Here is a 15,702-nt window from a genome sequence, read left to right on the forward strand (position 1 = left end):
CCCCACTTTTTCTTCTAACTGATTTAATATGTCTGGTTTTATGTTGAGGTCTTTGATCCACATGGACTTTAGTTTTGTGCAGGGTGATAAGTATGGATCTATTTGCATTTTTCTATATGTAGACATCCAGTTAGACCTGCACCATTTGTTGAAGATGCTATCTTTTTTCCATTGTATGGTTTTGGTGTCTTTCTCAAAGATCAGGTGTCCATAAGTGTGTGGGTTTATTTGTGGGTCTTCTATTCGGGTCCAGTGATTCACCATTCTGTTTCTATGCCAGTACCATGCAGTTTTTATTACTGTTGCAGTTTTTATTACTGTACCAAACTTCTTCAATGATAACTCTCTCAACCTGAAGGGAAAATTGGAAGGCTAGAAATTAGTAAAAGGAGACATTAATCATATGCAGAGAAAGTTAAAGGAAACAGCCATATTAGGTGTTAGTTTAGGGGACATAGCCTTCTGTGTTTTGGGATAGAATGTATGTTTTCATTGTAGAATTACAGGCTTTGAGTTAAAAATAAAATAGATGGGTTTTTTTTTTTATGTTTCCAGAATCTGTTTTTTACCACTGTTTTCAAAAATTCATTTCTTTTTAAAAGACATGACTTTAAAAGAATTACACACAATGACTGATTAAGATTTACTCTTGGAATGCAGGAGGAAGTGGGGCATAGATCTAGGACTCAATAGTATAAATGCATGTGGTCTTGTCCAGCTTCTTCCACTGCAGAAGGGAGATGGGTAACGATATGCTAAACTCCATTCTGACAGAGACATAAGAGAATGAAATGAACCTACAGGAACATCTTGATAATGCATAAATAGAAGAAAAACCTGGCAAAGATTACAACCTTGCATGATTTAAAAAAAAACAACAACAAACTAATTATAGAGAGACTATTCCTAACTAGCCCCCAAACAACATGATCACTATAGAATGGCTGGCAGCTTTTCCCACTATGAGTAGAAGGCAAAGATGGCCACTCTCATCATTGCTGGTCACTACCATCAATGCCCTGCCAGAAGGAAAAGAAAGAACATGTATTCAAGGTGGACAGGAAAAAGTAAAATCATCCCTTTGCTAGACTACATGGCCTTATGAAGAGATAAACCTCCCCCTTTTTCTCTTTATTCCCATTCCTTCTCTCTCTCACTCGTCACACACATACAGACACACACAGACACACAAACACATGCATCAAAATTAAACCTAAAATATACCAAAGTTGAAAAATCAGGACACAAAACTCAACTGTGTTTTAAATACTAATAAAGAACAATCAAAGATTAAAATTATATTTATACTAGTGTAAACATTCTAAACCAAAATGACATAAAATCTGTGCATTGAAAACTACTATACACCTTGTGTAAAGTCAAGATAATATTTAACAAATATCACCTGAACTGCACAAAATGATCTGCAGAGTGAATGCAATCCATAACAAACCCCAGTGGCACTTTTTTTTCCCCAGAGACAAAACCTTATCTTAAAATTCATATGGAACCCAAGGGACCAGGCATACACATAGCCACATAAGCACAGATCATGCAGGAGAGAATTCAGACAAGAATTCTGTTAAGGGATGAGTCTGATTTTAACCTCATAGTTGTTTAAACTTCTTTCCTCCTAAAGAACTAATTATTCTCTGAGTTAATTGTTTTGACACGTTTATTAAAATTCAATGAACTAAATAATTGTGTCTAATTATGTCCCATTGATCTACATATCGTCAGTATGCCAATGTTATACCATCTTGGTCAGTGTAACTTTATGGGAGTCTCAAGATCAGATGAGTCCTCCAGCATTATTCTTTTCCAAGGATTTGGTTAGTGACTAGAGAGTAACTGTGCCTGGAATCACCCTTTGAATTCTGGAATGAAGTCTGCTGGTTTATTTAATCTTAGAGCCTCTAGCTCATGGAAATTATGACAGGAACTCAAGACAGAAACCTGGAGATAGGAACTGAAGCAAAGGCCATGAAGGAATGTTACTTAGTGGTTTTCTCATGGCTTTATCATGCTTCCTTTAACACACAGAAACACCGGCCCAGTTCCTGTCCTGGCTTCCTTTGATGATAAACAGTGATGTGGACATGTAAAATTAAATAAACTCTTTTCTCCCAAGTTTGATTTGGTCATGGTGTTGCATCACAGCAATACTAACCCTAACTAGGACAGTATATGATAGGATTTAAGCTAATTGTTTCACCATTGTCATTGTTTCCAGTAGATTTCTCTCCCTTTCCTACTCTTTCCTTCTTTGATGTGAATGGAGTAGTTTCCACCTTTGATTATAATTGCTTTTGAACTGCCTCACTCTCTTCTGTGGACAACACAACACACATTCCTGTGTGACCATATACTATAGAAATCCAGTGCTGGGCTATGTCTTAGAAAACCAGGGAGAAGTTGAACAGCCTTTTCCATTTGCCCCTCCTTCCTGGTAGCCCACTCCTATTTCCTATCAGTGATTTGTAATTAAAACAGTTTGTTTTTAATTTAATGAAAAAAAATAGTCTCTTTCTTAAAATTTTATTTAATGCACCCACCCCTTTACATTTCTGTTGTTCCCATTTCTTCTCTGTCAATGGAACACCAGCTTTATGTGGAGCCACTTCCCTCAGCCCAGAGGCTCCTACTTTTCTTTGAGCCAAATTAATTAATTAGCAGCAAGCTTTCTTGGATTTCAGGTGTCTGGAAATATTTTTGTTTCACTATTATTTGTAAAAACTGATCTTTGCCTCCCCGACCCCGGGGGGGGCAACCTTACCAGGCCACAGAGGAAGACAATGCAGCCAGTCCTGATGAGACCTGATAATCTAGGATCAGATAGAAGAGGAGGAGGACCTTCCCTATCAGTGGACTTGGAAAGGGGTATGGGAGGAGATGAGGGAGGAAGAGTAGGACTGGGAGGGGATGAGGAAGGGGTGACAGCTGGGATACCAAGTGAATAAGCTGTAATTAATATTTAAACTTTTTTAAAAACCCTAATCTTTGCTGGAATAGATCTGGTTCACAGCTCACATCTGTTTTCTTGTCTCCTGGCCACTGAAGCCTGTGGAGAAGAGCCCGTGACACATAATCATTCTAGTCCGATGATCCCAAGACTTTCTTTGCTTTTTTGTTTTCAGCTTTTCATTGGAGAGAGTGTTCTTCAATGCCTTATTGAAATTCTTTGAACTCCAAGAGGAGTTTTTATGTCAAATTTGAAATATTTTTTTTTCATTATTTCTTTAAAATCCTCTTCCTGTTTCTTCTATCCTTTTGAGACCCCAGATATATGTATGATTAAGTTGCTTGGTTGTGTTCTGTGGATCACTGCAGTTCTGCTCATTGGCTTCAGTGTTTCGTCTTTCTGGATTTTTAGATTTGATAATTATTATCTGTCTGTAGAGTTTTTATTTTAGATGTACTTTTCAGTTCTAGGAGTTCATTTTGATTCTACCAGGTTTGAGTAGAATTTCTCTTCTGAGATTGTCTATTTAATCTCAAAGGCCATCCCTTCCTCTATGTTCTTTGAGCATCTTTAGACTAACAGGTTCAAAGTTTTCCACTGCTAATACAGTGTCTGGCTCATCTCAGGTTCCTTTCCTGTTGGCTGTTTTTGTTCTTGGATGTGATTTACACTTTACTTTGGGTCATGCACCTAGAACTTTAAATTTCTTATGCTAAACATTTCAGGTGATATATTGTGTGTTGATTCTGCATATTTTACTTTGAATAGTGCTAGATTTATTTCAACAGACAATCAAGTTACTGGCTGATTGTCCTGAACTTGTCAAAACTTGGTTTCATGCTTTGTTAGGGCAAATCAACTATGGCTCTCCCCTTGAGCCCTACTATCCCCAACAAAGTGTTTAATTCTAAGGCATGGCATTTCTATGGCCTCAGAGGAAATCTTCAGGTCTTTATCAAACTCCTTCAATTTGTTATGACTCTTTACTACAGTTTGGATATTAATTGTCCAACAAAATACTGGTCTACTGAAGGCCTGGTCCTCAGCTGGATCCAAATACTGAGAGTTACTTGGATCATGGACTAATAATAACTCTTGTCCAAACTCAAGAGGAGGGGAGATATAGTCTGTCTGACAGGGGTGGGAACCTTGGATATCCACTGGATTAACCCATCTGTTGCGTTCACAATCTCACGGTTAGAAGACAAAGGATGATGAGGCCTAATTGGAAGGAAGTTTCTCAAGACATGCCTTTGAATCTATCTTGTTCCTTGATCTCTGTTTCTCTGTCTCTCTCTCTCACACACACACAAAAACACAAGCAAATGTCCAATAGTCAGCCAGTAGGTTTATAGGTAGAACTGGGCCTGTTTGTGGCTTCTTCTTTTTCAAGTTTATTTCTTCAGCTCCAGATACACAGGTGGCTTAGACAATATGTAGGCAAGACTTTAGCTTCAGGCTATTTCTAATTCACTGTCTGGGGCCACCCTTGGAGAGTAGCATTTTTTTTTTTTTTTACATAGATCTCAGCACACACCATTATGTACCATTATCTTCTTTAAAACTCACATTCTCTCCCAGTTCTGTATTGGTTGCTCTCCAGTACCTTCAGGTAGTTCTTTAACATCTTGTTCATAGTTGTTATCTGCCAAAGGCAAGCCTAATATGAACAATTTTACCACTTTCCTAACTGCAGTCTTTATATAGCACACAATCATGCTAACATATATGAAAGAAATCATTACACAACAAAAACAGACTACATGTAACAGTTATTTATTTAAAAATTTAGCTATACTTATTTGAAATTAATTTGAGTTTTCTTATAAAATTATATGAGCATGCACTCAAAGATACATTTCTAGGAATAATTTAAAAAGATCAACCTGAAAGTAGCACAGTAATTGCTAAATTGGAGTGGGGAGCTGATATGTTGACATACTCATTGCATGCAGTGAGTACCGTTAACATATACAATAAGTATTAGGTAATAAGGTAATATTCAAGGATGACTGTATTAAGGTTTCACTAAATAGTAAATCACAACAACAAATTTGGTTATATATACACATATATGTAATATATGTAACAGCCATTTATTGTTTCCACAGTCTTCATGTCAGAAGTTCATACTGAATCCGGGTCCACATCAGAGTCTCACAAGCCTTAAATCAAAAGTATCAGCTAAGCGGAGATTCTTACCTTGAGCCCGGGCCTCCTATCTATGCTAGATCAGATTATGGGAAAATTTAGTTTCTTATGGCACAGAGTGGGCATAACTTTCTTCTTGAGGCCAACAAGAAGGTATACATCTGATGTCTCACCTTCTCCTCTGAGGCAAGCCTGGTTGGAACCAGCTCATCCAGGGAGATGTCCCTTTAGTTAACCCAAAGTCAACCTATTGATGGTCTGATCATGGCTTCTGCTCATACTCAGAGAGGAGAGGATGAGAAAGTTTGCCTGCTGGAGTGGCAACCTTGGGAATCATCTTGGAATCAACTCTGTCACAGCATTTGCTGGTCTTGCCTGTAGGATCGAAACAGGAGAGACCTCCAGATACCAGCCACTGATAGCTGCTAATATCAGGAAGAAACAGAAACACGCTGAAACAGAAAGGGTATCTAAGGTATTTTAAGTGAGAAGCTGCCGGCACAGATAACTGTGGTAGTATGACTTCATCTGTGTGAAAGGTGAGCACATACATGAGGTGAAGCATGCATTTTATGCTGACCCAGAACTGAGGAGTCTAGTTTCACACATAAAACCTTAGTTCTGATTAAGAGCTGGTGATGAATCTGCCTGTTTTAAATATGGGAACTTAAGTTTGAACTAGTTAAGTCATGAATTTCCCTCTCCTTTTTTTTTTTTTTTTTTTTTTTTTTCTCTTTTGCTCTCGTGGACTAGGCTAACTTTGAGTATGGCATGCTCATATTAGGAGGAGTCAGAGTATTGTTCTACCCTGCCTGTTATGGTTTAATGGCTCTTCATGCCTAACCATCATATTATACTCCCCTGTTCTACACATACCATCAACCGTTCTTCTGCCTCAAGTCCACAGGCGTGGTGCTCTTCATTCTTTATATTGCCTCCACCAGAGAAAACAGTATCCCAAGAAACTTTTTCTAAGATTGAAGGCATCGGACTTTCCAGGACACATCTCCAAACCAAGGCTAAGCCTCTAATGACCTGAACACCCACTGCCTCCTTCCCCAGGGCTTGCCTCAGGACAAGCAAAATGGACGATCTGTCTACTGCCCCATGTTTTTTCTCATGTGGCCTTGGAGAAATCCTCATTTTCTTTTCAGAGAGGAAATGACAATTTTAACATTGCCATTCTTCTCTATCTGTGAGCTTGTCCATAAATACCATAGTTTCTGCTATGGAAACAAAGGCCTTCAGAAGCCACAGGCTTTAGAGCCACAGAAGCGATCTGTAATGTACAGAGTGAGAGAGTTGCCATATCTCTCACACTCTGAAAGAGACCCAAATGCAGGCTGAGAGTGGGAGAGAGCTTGGGGTAGAAAAAAGGAAGTTCTGGGTGAGTTCTGATTAGAAGCTGCTGGGATGGGCAGGCTATTGTCAGGCTAACTATAAATGAAGCCTCGAAGGTGGTTGAGGCCTCCAGCTACAGCTACTTCAGCTCCTCCAGTTAATACTAAGTTGAAAGTGGGAGGGAAAGTTAGAGAAGTTGGCACACACAGGGCAGTTTGGTTGGGCTAGTTAGCACAGGGGTGGACTTCGGCTTCCTGGATCACTATTAAAGGACAGCTCTGGCTCTTACTCAGCAGGTGGACTTCTGGGCTGTGACTCTAGTCTTTTTTGACTGGCTGTATGCCACAGTGTGTTTTTACAGATGGCTTGGCAACAGCCTCTTTATGTACCAAGTCTCTCGCAGCTCTCAGCTGTCTGTGTCTGAAGCCTTATCTCTCTGAACAAAGCCTGGTTTGTCCAAAATCAATATGTTTTGAATTTACAAAATCAACCTAGTAACATCAGTCAGAACGCATGCAGGGAAACAGAGAAGGCAACATGGGGGCTGGCCATGGCAGAGATGGGAGTACGAAGGCACATGCAGGGGTGCTGAAGCTGAAGCGACTGCAGGGTTAATCTCCTGAAAGGAAAGGGCGCCATCACAAGGAGCTGGGCCAGGGTGTGGGTAAGCAAACAACTCCACAAAGCCAGCGTTTAGGACTCTGAGAAAGCTATGTGCTGAGTCAGGGCCTTGTCTACTACTTCAGAGCAAGGCAGGCAATGGCAGCAGAAGCCCTTCCTGTTCCTTTCAGTTCCCAGCTTTCTTCCAGTATCTTCTATTTGTCACAAACCAACAGAAGGTCCCCAGAAGTAGGTCTGGAGAATGGAAGTGATTAGGTTCCAACCACTAGATCACAGAACAAAGGCTGAGCTCAGAGCTGGACTTGGTTCCCTTTTAACAAAGGAATTAATGTAACATAATTAATGTGTATGATGGGCAGGGCAGCAGCTTTGACTGAGGCTGCTGTGCCATGAGGCTGTGTGCAAGGAGGAAGATGGCATCCTTGTAATACCACCAAGAGCCCGGGTCCCTAAAGCATATATGCACAGCACCATTGTTCCAAGTGTATACAGGGTGCATGGCATGTACATCCACTGCTGTGCACACCAGAATGACCAGAAGGATGAAGACACCCTCTTCCATGAACAGCACTCAAGATAAGCCAGAGTCTGGGACATAGTGAGCACCACTCTACAGAGCATCACTTTCCCTAAATATATACATATAATTTTTTAACAAAAGCTTAATGTACATTACCAGTACCCCACAGACAGTTTCAGCTCATGGCCGCACATTGCTGCAGAAAGCTGCCAGAAGTCATACAAGAGAAACTGTGTGTTATATGGTTTGACAGCGACTCATCTCAGAGATTTTTGACACATCCATCTTGGTAGCAAGAAAAGGACAAGGAAGTTTGTCTCTAGCAGATGTTCTCAGCATGTCCTCATGTACTCTGGAGTAGAATTTTCTAGAACATTTATAGAAACCATGCATCTATTGATGAACAGCAATGAATATGCAATTTTTTAATAAGACAGTTCATTCAAAGGAAAATGTTATGGGAAATACACTATTTTCTCTTCTTTTGTTTCCTTTCTTTGCCAACTCTTCAATTCTGCCCCCTCTCTTCTGTTCCTCAGAACCTTCCTAGGTGTATCTTTGAATTCAAAAGTGGACTCAAAACCTATGAAGCATGCAGCAAAAGTCCTTCTCAAATTTGCATGTGTATTGAGAATTCTCTGAGGGCCTTGATGTCAATTTTGATTCCGGGGCCTTACTAGGCAGCTCATAAATAATGGTGGGAGAGGCCAGAAGCCTACATGGGCAGTGTCCTAACTTATTACCAGGCAAAGGCCCCAGGACCAATTTTAGAGAACTTCTCCAGGGAGAAAAAAAAATCAAGTCAAGGGTAATTGTGACCTTTCTGGCACATGACTCATACAATTAGAAGTGGACCTATGACCATGCTGCCAGTCCCTTCCTCCCCTCATCACCCCCATGTGTGTGTCTGTCTGTGTCTCTGTACATCTATGTGTGTGTGTGAAAGGAAAGACAGTCACAAAACTGGTTTATACTGGCTCATGGTCTTCTGTGTTCACACTGTCTTTCCGGGCTTGGTGAAAACAGTTCCACCTGTCAAGTTGGACAGAAACAAAAATTGATGGCTAAGAGGGGAGGACCTTCATACAAGCAGGCACTGAACACACTGGAGATTGTAGTTTGAATGATAATTGACCCCTATGTTCTCTGGCATTTCAGTAGTTGATTTCTGTTGGTGGAGCTATTTGGTGGTGTGGTCTTGCTGAAGAAGTATGTCGCTGTAGGTAGGCTTTGAGAGTTTAAAGACACACATCACTTCTTTTTTCTTTTTAATTAATTAATTTACTTTACATCCTGATCATAGACCCCTCCCTTCTCTCTGCCAGGTCCTACCATATCGCCCTCTTCCCTCTATCCCCCCTCCTCAAATCCTGAGTAAAGGGGAAACCCACTACGACCACCAACACACCCCAGTACATCAACCATCCCAGCACATCTAGTCACATCACGATTTCGCGCATCCTTCTTACCCTGAAGTAGCAGCACCAGGGGGAAGTGATCAAAAAGTAGGCAACAGAGTCCATGTAAGAGACAGCCCCCAGTCCCCTTACCACATGAAGCCAGAGATGCCCATTGGTTATATCTATGTAGGGGGCCTGGATCCAGTCCATGCATGGTCCTTGGTTGGTACTTCAGTTTCTGTAAGCCGCTCTGGGCCCTGGTTAGTTAGTTCTGTTGGTCTTCTTGTGGAGCTCATGTCCTCTCCAGGTCCTTCTAGTTCTCTCTGTTTCGTGCTTATACTTCAAGATATGAGCTCTCAGCATCCTGCTCAGGCTGCCATGCATGCTCCTTGCTGCCACCATGGACTCGGCCCTCTGGAACTTAAGCCAAATAAACACTTCCTTCTACATGTTACTTTGGTCAAGGTGTTTTTTCAAAGCAAAAGCCACAAATATAATGGCCCTTCATACTGCTTCCCCTCTTGCAGCCTTTAAATGGATTGTTCTTCTAAATTAGAGCCTGTATTTTACAGATAATTCTCCCTTTCCTATTTAGTAGACATTGTGTCTCTGCAGTTGGTTGTTAATCATTGCAACTTTAATGTCAGCTATCCTTACAGGAAGGTGCACCCAACTGTAATTTCCTGGAGGCTCTATGGAGGCACAATGAGCTCCTACCTGAGGTCTGTGGAGCACTATTGTTTAACTCAGTCTGACTGGCTGCAGCATGCTGGCCTGAAAGGAGACCTGGGGAACTAGTTCATTGCCAAGGAAACCTCCACTTATAGTAAGAGAAGAAGAAGAAGAAGAAAGAAAAAAGAAAAGCCTGTCAGGAAGAACTATTACATTACTTTAGACCCAAACAGTTGTGCCTTGCTTAGCAGTGGGTATTCGGACAATCACATCACTGTGTGAACATTAGCATGCACACAGACAAATCTAAAAGGTGGAGGCCAATCTCAACACAGGTAGCCTCCTAATGCAATCAAAGGACACCATAAAAATCAAGGTAATGATATTGCTGCTGAAGTAGCACCACACACTGTTTTATAGACACATGAGGAGAAATAATTCATTGTAAAGTGACAAAATATTATGGGCAGTAAATTTACAAACAGAAGTCAGCAGGTACTGATGACTAAGTATCATAACTGTATATAATTGCATGTGCTGTACTGTCTCCTTCTCAAATTACAAGAAATGAGACCACACCAGCATCAGCAGAAATACATTAAGAGTGTGTTCTGCTGTGGTGTTAAATGGCTATGACTTTGCTAAGCAACGAAACTTTTTTGACCCATCTTCCAGGACTACAGTCATGTATATGGTCCACAATTAAGAGGAAGCCTCCTTAGGCTGCACATGATTGTTTTCTAGCTATGACTCAATTCTGATCATTCTGCTTGTCTGCTGTCCATTGGGCAGCCTAAGATAAGGTTTCATGTTATCACAAAGTGCCTACTCTGTGCTCAACTCCATCTGAGCCCTTTGCTTTTGAGATACAGGTTCTTTTTTTTCTTTTTCTTTTCTTTTATTTATAATTTTTATATTTTATATTAATCATAGATTATTTACTTTGTATCCCAGCCTCATTCTCTCCTAATCCCACCCTCCCTCCTTCATCTCCTTCCTGCCCCTTCCCAAATCCACTGATGGGGAGGTCCTCCTCCCCTTCTATCTGACCCTAGCTTATCAGGTATCTTCTGGACTGGCTGCAATGTTCTCCTCTGTAGCCTAGCAAGGCTGCTCCTCCATCTGGGGGGGGGGGGGTCAAAGAGACTGCCATTGAGTTCATGTCAGAAATAGCCCTTGTTCCCCTTACTAGGGAAACCCACTTAGATATTGAGCTACCATGGGCTACATTTGAGCAGGGGTTCTAGGTTATATCCATACATGGTCCTTGGTTGGAGAAACAGTCTCATAGAAGACCCCTGTGCCCTGATATATTTGGTCCTTGTGGAGCTCCTGTCCTCTCCAGGTCATACTAACTCCCCCTTCTTTCATATTATTCCCTGCACTCTGCCTAAGGTTTGGTTATGAGTCTCAGCATCTACTTTGATACATTGCTAGGTGGAGTCTTGCACAGGCCCTCTGTTGTAGGCTCCTGTCCTATTACTTGTTTTCTTTTACATCTAGTGTCCATCCCATTTGTCTTTCTAAGTGAAGATTGATCATCTTACCCCAGGTCCTCCTTCTTGTTTAGCTTCCTCAGGTGTACAGATTTTAGTATGTTTATCCTATCTTATAGGTCTAGTACCCACTTATAAGTGAGTATATACCATGTGTGTCTTTCTGCTCCTGGGATACCTCACTCAGGACTCACTCAGAACTTTTCTAGTTCCCACCATTTGCTTGCAAATTTCATGATTTCCTTGTTTTTAATTGCTGAGTAATATTCCATTGTGTAAAAGTACCACAGTTTCTGTATCCATTCCTCCACTGATGGACATCTGTGTTGTTTCCAGATTCTGGCTATTACGAATAAAGCTTCTACAAACATAGTTGAGCAAATGTCCTTGTTGTGTACTTGAGCTTGAACCTCTTTTGGATATATGCCTAGGAGTGGAATAGCTGGATCTTGAGGAAGCACTATTCCTAATTGTCTGAGAAAGCACCAGATTGATTTCCAAAATGGTTGTACATTCCCACCAGCAATGGAGGAGGGTTCCCCTTTCTCCACATCCTCTTCAGCATGTGTTGTCACTTGAGTTTTTGACCTTAGCCATTCTGATGGGTGTAAGGTGAAATCTCAGAGTCATTTTGATTTGCATTTCTCTGATGGCTAAGGACGTTGAGCATGTCTTTAAGTGTTTCTTTGTCATTCTATATTCTTCTACAGAGAAATCTCTGTTTAGCTCCGTACCCCATTTTTTAATTGGATTGCTTGGTTTATTGCCTTTTAACTTCTTTTGTTCTTTATATATGCTGGATATCAGCCCTCTGTCAGATATGGGGTTGGTGAAGATCCTTTCCCAGTCTGTAGGCTATTGTTTAGTTCTGACGACAGTGTCTTTTGCTTTACAGAAGCTTTTCAGTTTAATGAGGTCCCATTTATTGATTGTTGCTCTTAGGGCCTGTGTTGTTGGTGTTCTGTTCAGGAAGTAGTCTCCTGTGCCAAAGAGTTCTAGGCTCTTTCCCACTTTTTCTTCCAACCAATTTACTGTCTGTTTTTATATTGAGGTCTTTGATCCATTTGGACTTAGTTTTGTGCAGGGTGATAAATGTGGATCTATTTTCATTTTTCTGCGTGTAGACATCCAGTTGGACCAGCACCATTTGTTGAAGATGCTGTCTTTTTTCCATTGAATGGTTTTGGCTGCTTTGTCAAAAATCAAGTATTCATAGGTGTGTGGGTTTATTTCCGGGTCTTCTATTCGGTTTCATTTATCCAGCTTTCTGCTTCTATGCCAATACCATGCAGTTTTTATTACTATTGCTCTGTAATACAGCTTGAGATCAGGGATTGAGATACCTTCAGATAATCTGTCATCGTACAGGATCGTTTTGGAAATTCTGGGTTTTTGGTTTCTCCATATGAAGCTGAGATTTTTTTCTTTCAAGTTCTGTAAAGAATTGTGTTGGTATTTTGATGGAAATTGCACTGAATCTGTAGATTGCTTTTAGCAGGATGGCCACTTTCACCATGTTAATCTTACCAACACATAAGTACAGGAGATTTTCCATCTTCTGATATCTTCTTCAATTTCTTTCTTCAGAGACTTGAAGTTTTTTTCAAACAGGTATTTCACCTGCTTGGTTAGAGTCACCCCAAGGTACTTTATGTTATTAATGACTATTGTGAAGGATGTTGTTTCCCTTATTCCTTTCTCGGCTCTTTTGTCTTGGGTACACAGGAGGGCTTCTGATTTTTTTTTTTTTTTTTTTAGTTAATTTTGTATCTAGCCACTTTGCTGAAGGTTTTTATCAGCTGAAGGAGTTCTCTGGTTGAATTTTTGGGGTCACTCAGGTATACTATCATATCATTTGTGAATAGTGAAACTTTGACCTCTTCCTTTCTGATTTTTATCCCCTTGATCTCCTTGTCTTATTGCTCTAGCTAAGACTTCAAGTACTATGTTGAAGAGATATAGAGAGAGTGGGCAGCCTTGCCTTGTCCCTGATTTCAGTGGGATTGATTTAAGTTTCTCTCCATTGAGTTTGATGTTGGCTATAGGCTTGCTGTGTATTGCTTTTTTTTTTTAATTAAATTTAATTTTATTAATTACACTTTATTCCCAAATAAGATTTTTTCCCCATAAGCCCCTCCCTCCTCCCCTCCCAATTCCACCTTCCCTCCCCCTTCTTCACGCATGCCCCTCACCAAGTCCACTGATAGGGGAGGTCCTCCTCTCCTTCCTTCTGATCTTAGTCTATCAGATCACATCAGAAGTGGCTGCATTGTCATCTTCTGTGGCCTGGTAAGACTGCTCTCCCCTCAGGGGAAGGTGATCAAAGAGCAGGCCAATCAGATTGTGTCAGAGGCAGTCCCTCTTCCCATTACTATGTAACCCACTTAGACACTAAACTGCCATGGATTACATCTGCACAGGGGTTCTAGGTTATCTCCATGCCTGGTACTTGGTTGGAGTACTTCCCAGGGGTCTGGGAAGACCCCTGTGTTCAAATTTTCTGGTTCTGTTGCTCTCCTTGTGGGGTTCCTGTCCTCTCCATAACCTACTATTTCCCACTTCTTACATAAGATTCCATGCACTCTGCCCAACAGTTTGGCCATAAGTCTCAACATCTGCTTTGATAGTCTGCAGGGCAGAGTCTTTCAGAGACCCTCTGTAGCAGGTTCCTAGGTTGTTTCCTGCTTTCTTCTTCTTCCGATGTCCATCCTCTTTGCCTTTCGGGATGGGGATGTGTATTGCTTTTACTATGTTTAGGTATGTGCTTTGTATCTCTGATCTCTCCAAGACTTTAAACATGAATGGGTGTTGGATTTTGTCGAATGCTTTTTTGGCATCTAAGGAAATGACCATGTGGTTTTTCTCCTTCAGTTTGTTTATATGGTGGATTACATCAATGGATTTCCTTATATTGAACCAGCCTTGCATGCCTGAGATGAAGCCTATTTGGTCATAGTGGATGATATCTTTGATGTGTTCTTGGATTCGATTTGCAAGTATTTTATTGAGTATTTTTGCATCAATGTTCATAAGAGAGATAGGTCTGAAGTTCTCTTTTTTTGTTGGGTCTTTGTGTGGTTCAGGTGTTAAGGTGACTGTGGCTTCATAGAATGAGTTTGTTAATGTTCCTTCTGTTTCTATTTTGTGGAATAGTTTGAAGAGAATTGGAGTTAGCACTTCTTTGAAGGTCTGGTAGAATTCTGTGCTAAACCATTTGGCCCACGGCTTTTTTTTTGGAAGGGAGACTGTTGATGACTGCTTCAGTTTCCTTAGGGGATATAGGTCTATTCAATCTTTCTAGCTGATCTTGACTTAATTTTGGTAGATAGACTATATCAAGAAAATTGTCCATTTCTTTTAGATTTTCAAATTTTGTGGGATATAGGCTTTTATTGTTTGGATTTCCTCAGTGTCTGTAGTTATGTCCCCCTTTTCATTTCTGATTTTGCTGATTTGGATAGTTTCTCTCTGCCTTTTAGTTAGTTTGGCTAAGAGTTTGTCTATCTTGTTGATTTTCTCAAAGAACCAGCTCTTCGTTTCATTGATTCTTTGAATTGTTTTATTTGTTTCTAATTGATTTATTTCAGCCCTGAATTTTGATTATTTCTAGCTGTCTGTTCCTCTTGGGTATATCTGCTTCTTTTGTTTTCTAGGGCTTTTAGTTGGTCATTAAGTTGCTTGTATGAGATGTTACAAATTTCTTTTTGAAGGCATTTAGTGCTATGAATTTCCTCTGAGCACTGCTTTCATTGTGTCCCATAAATTTGGATATGTTATACCTTCATTTCCATTGAATTCTTGGAAGTCTTTAATTTCTTTCTTTATTTCTTCCTTAACCCATCTGTCATTGAGTATCAAGTTGTTCAGTTTCCATGTGCATGTAGGCTTTTTGATATTTCTGTTGTTGTTGAGGTGGTCAACAACACCATGGTGGTCAGAATACAGGGGATTATTTCAATCTTCTTGTGAGATACAGGTTCTTAAACCCTGGTTTGTTTTATTTTGTTTTAGTCTTCCTCTTCAGGTCTTCTGTCTGTCCATGTAAAACTTAGCTTCTCCTAGGTAGAGAACAGATGATGAAGCATCACTTCATCAAGAAAGGACAATAAGTATGAAGGCCATGTGGAGTCAAAGTGAAAAGGGACCTTATGGGCTTTAGAGGGAAGGCTGTATGGAAGGAACATAAGAGAAGGGCTTTGGTAATAGAGGTGAATTCAGCTGATATTGAATTGAGGTGTTGGGAAACATTCTTTGAGAGGCAAATTGCCTCCCTTCAATTGATAACCACTGAGTAAGCCATAAAAACAGCTTACATGTGACAGGCTGCAGAGGTCCAGAACTGCTCCTCAGGACATTTTTTTTTCCTGTTCTGCTGTCCTACAACAATGATCAGTCCTCATAGTCACAAATGGCTGCCCAGGCTCCTACATCATACCTACAGAACAAAAAAAGAAAAACAAAACAAGACAAAACAAAAACAACAAAAAAGAAGGAAGGCAAAGCAAAGGTGCATGGCAATGGAGCTGATTTATTTTTATT

Source organism: Psammomys obesus, unplaced genomic scaffold (genome assembly GCF_907164565.1).
Source record: "Psammomys obesus unplaced genomic scaffold, mPsaObe1.curated_primary_1811, whole genome shotgun sequence".
Taxonomy (NCBI): Eukaryota; Metazoa; Chordata; class Mammalia; order Rodentia; family Muridae; genus Psammomys; species Psammomys obesus.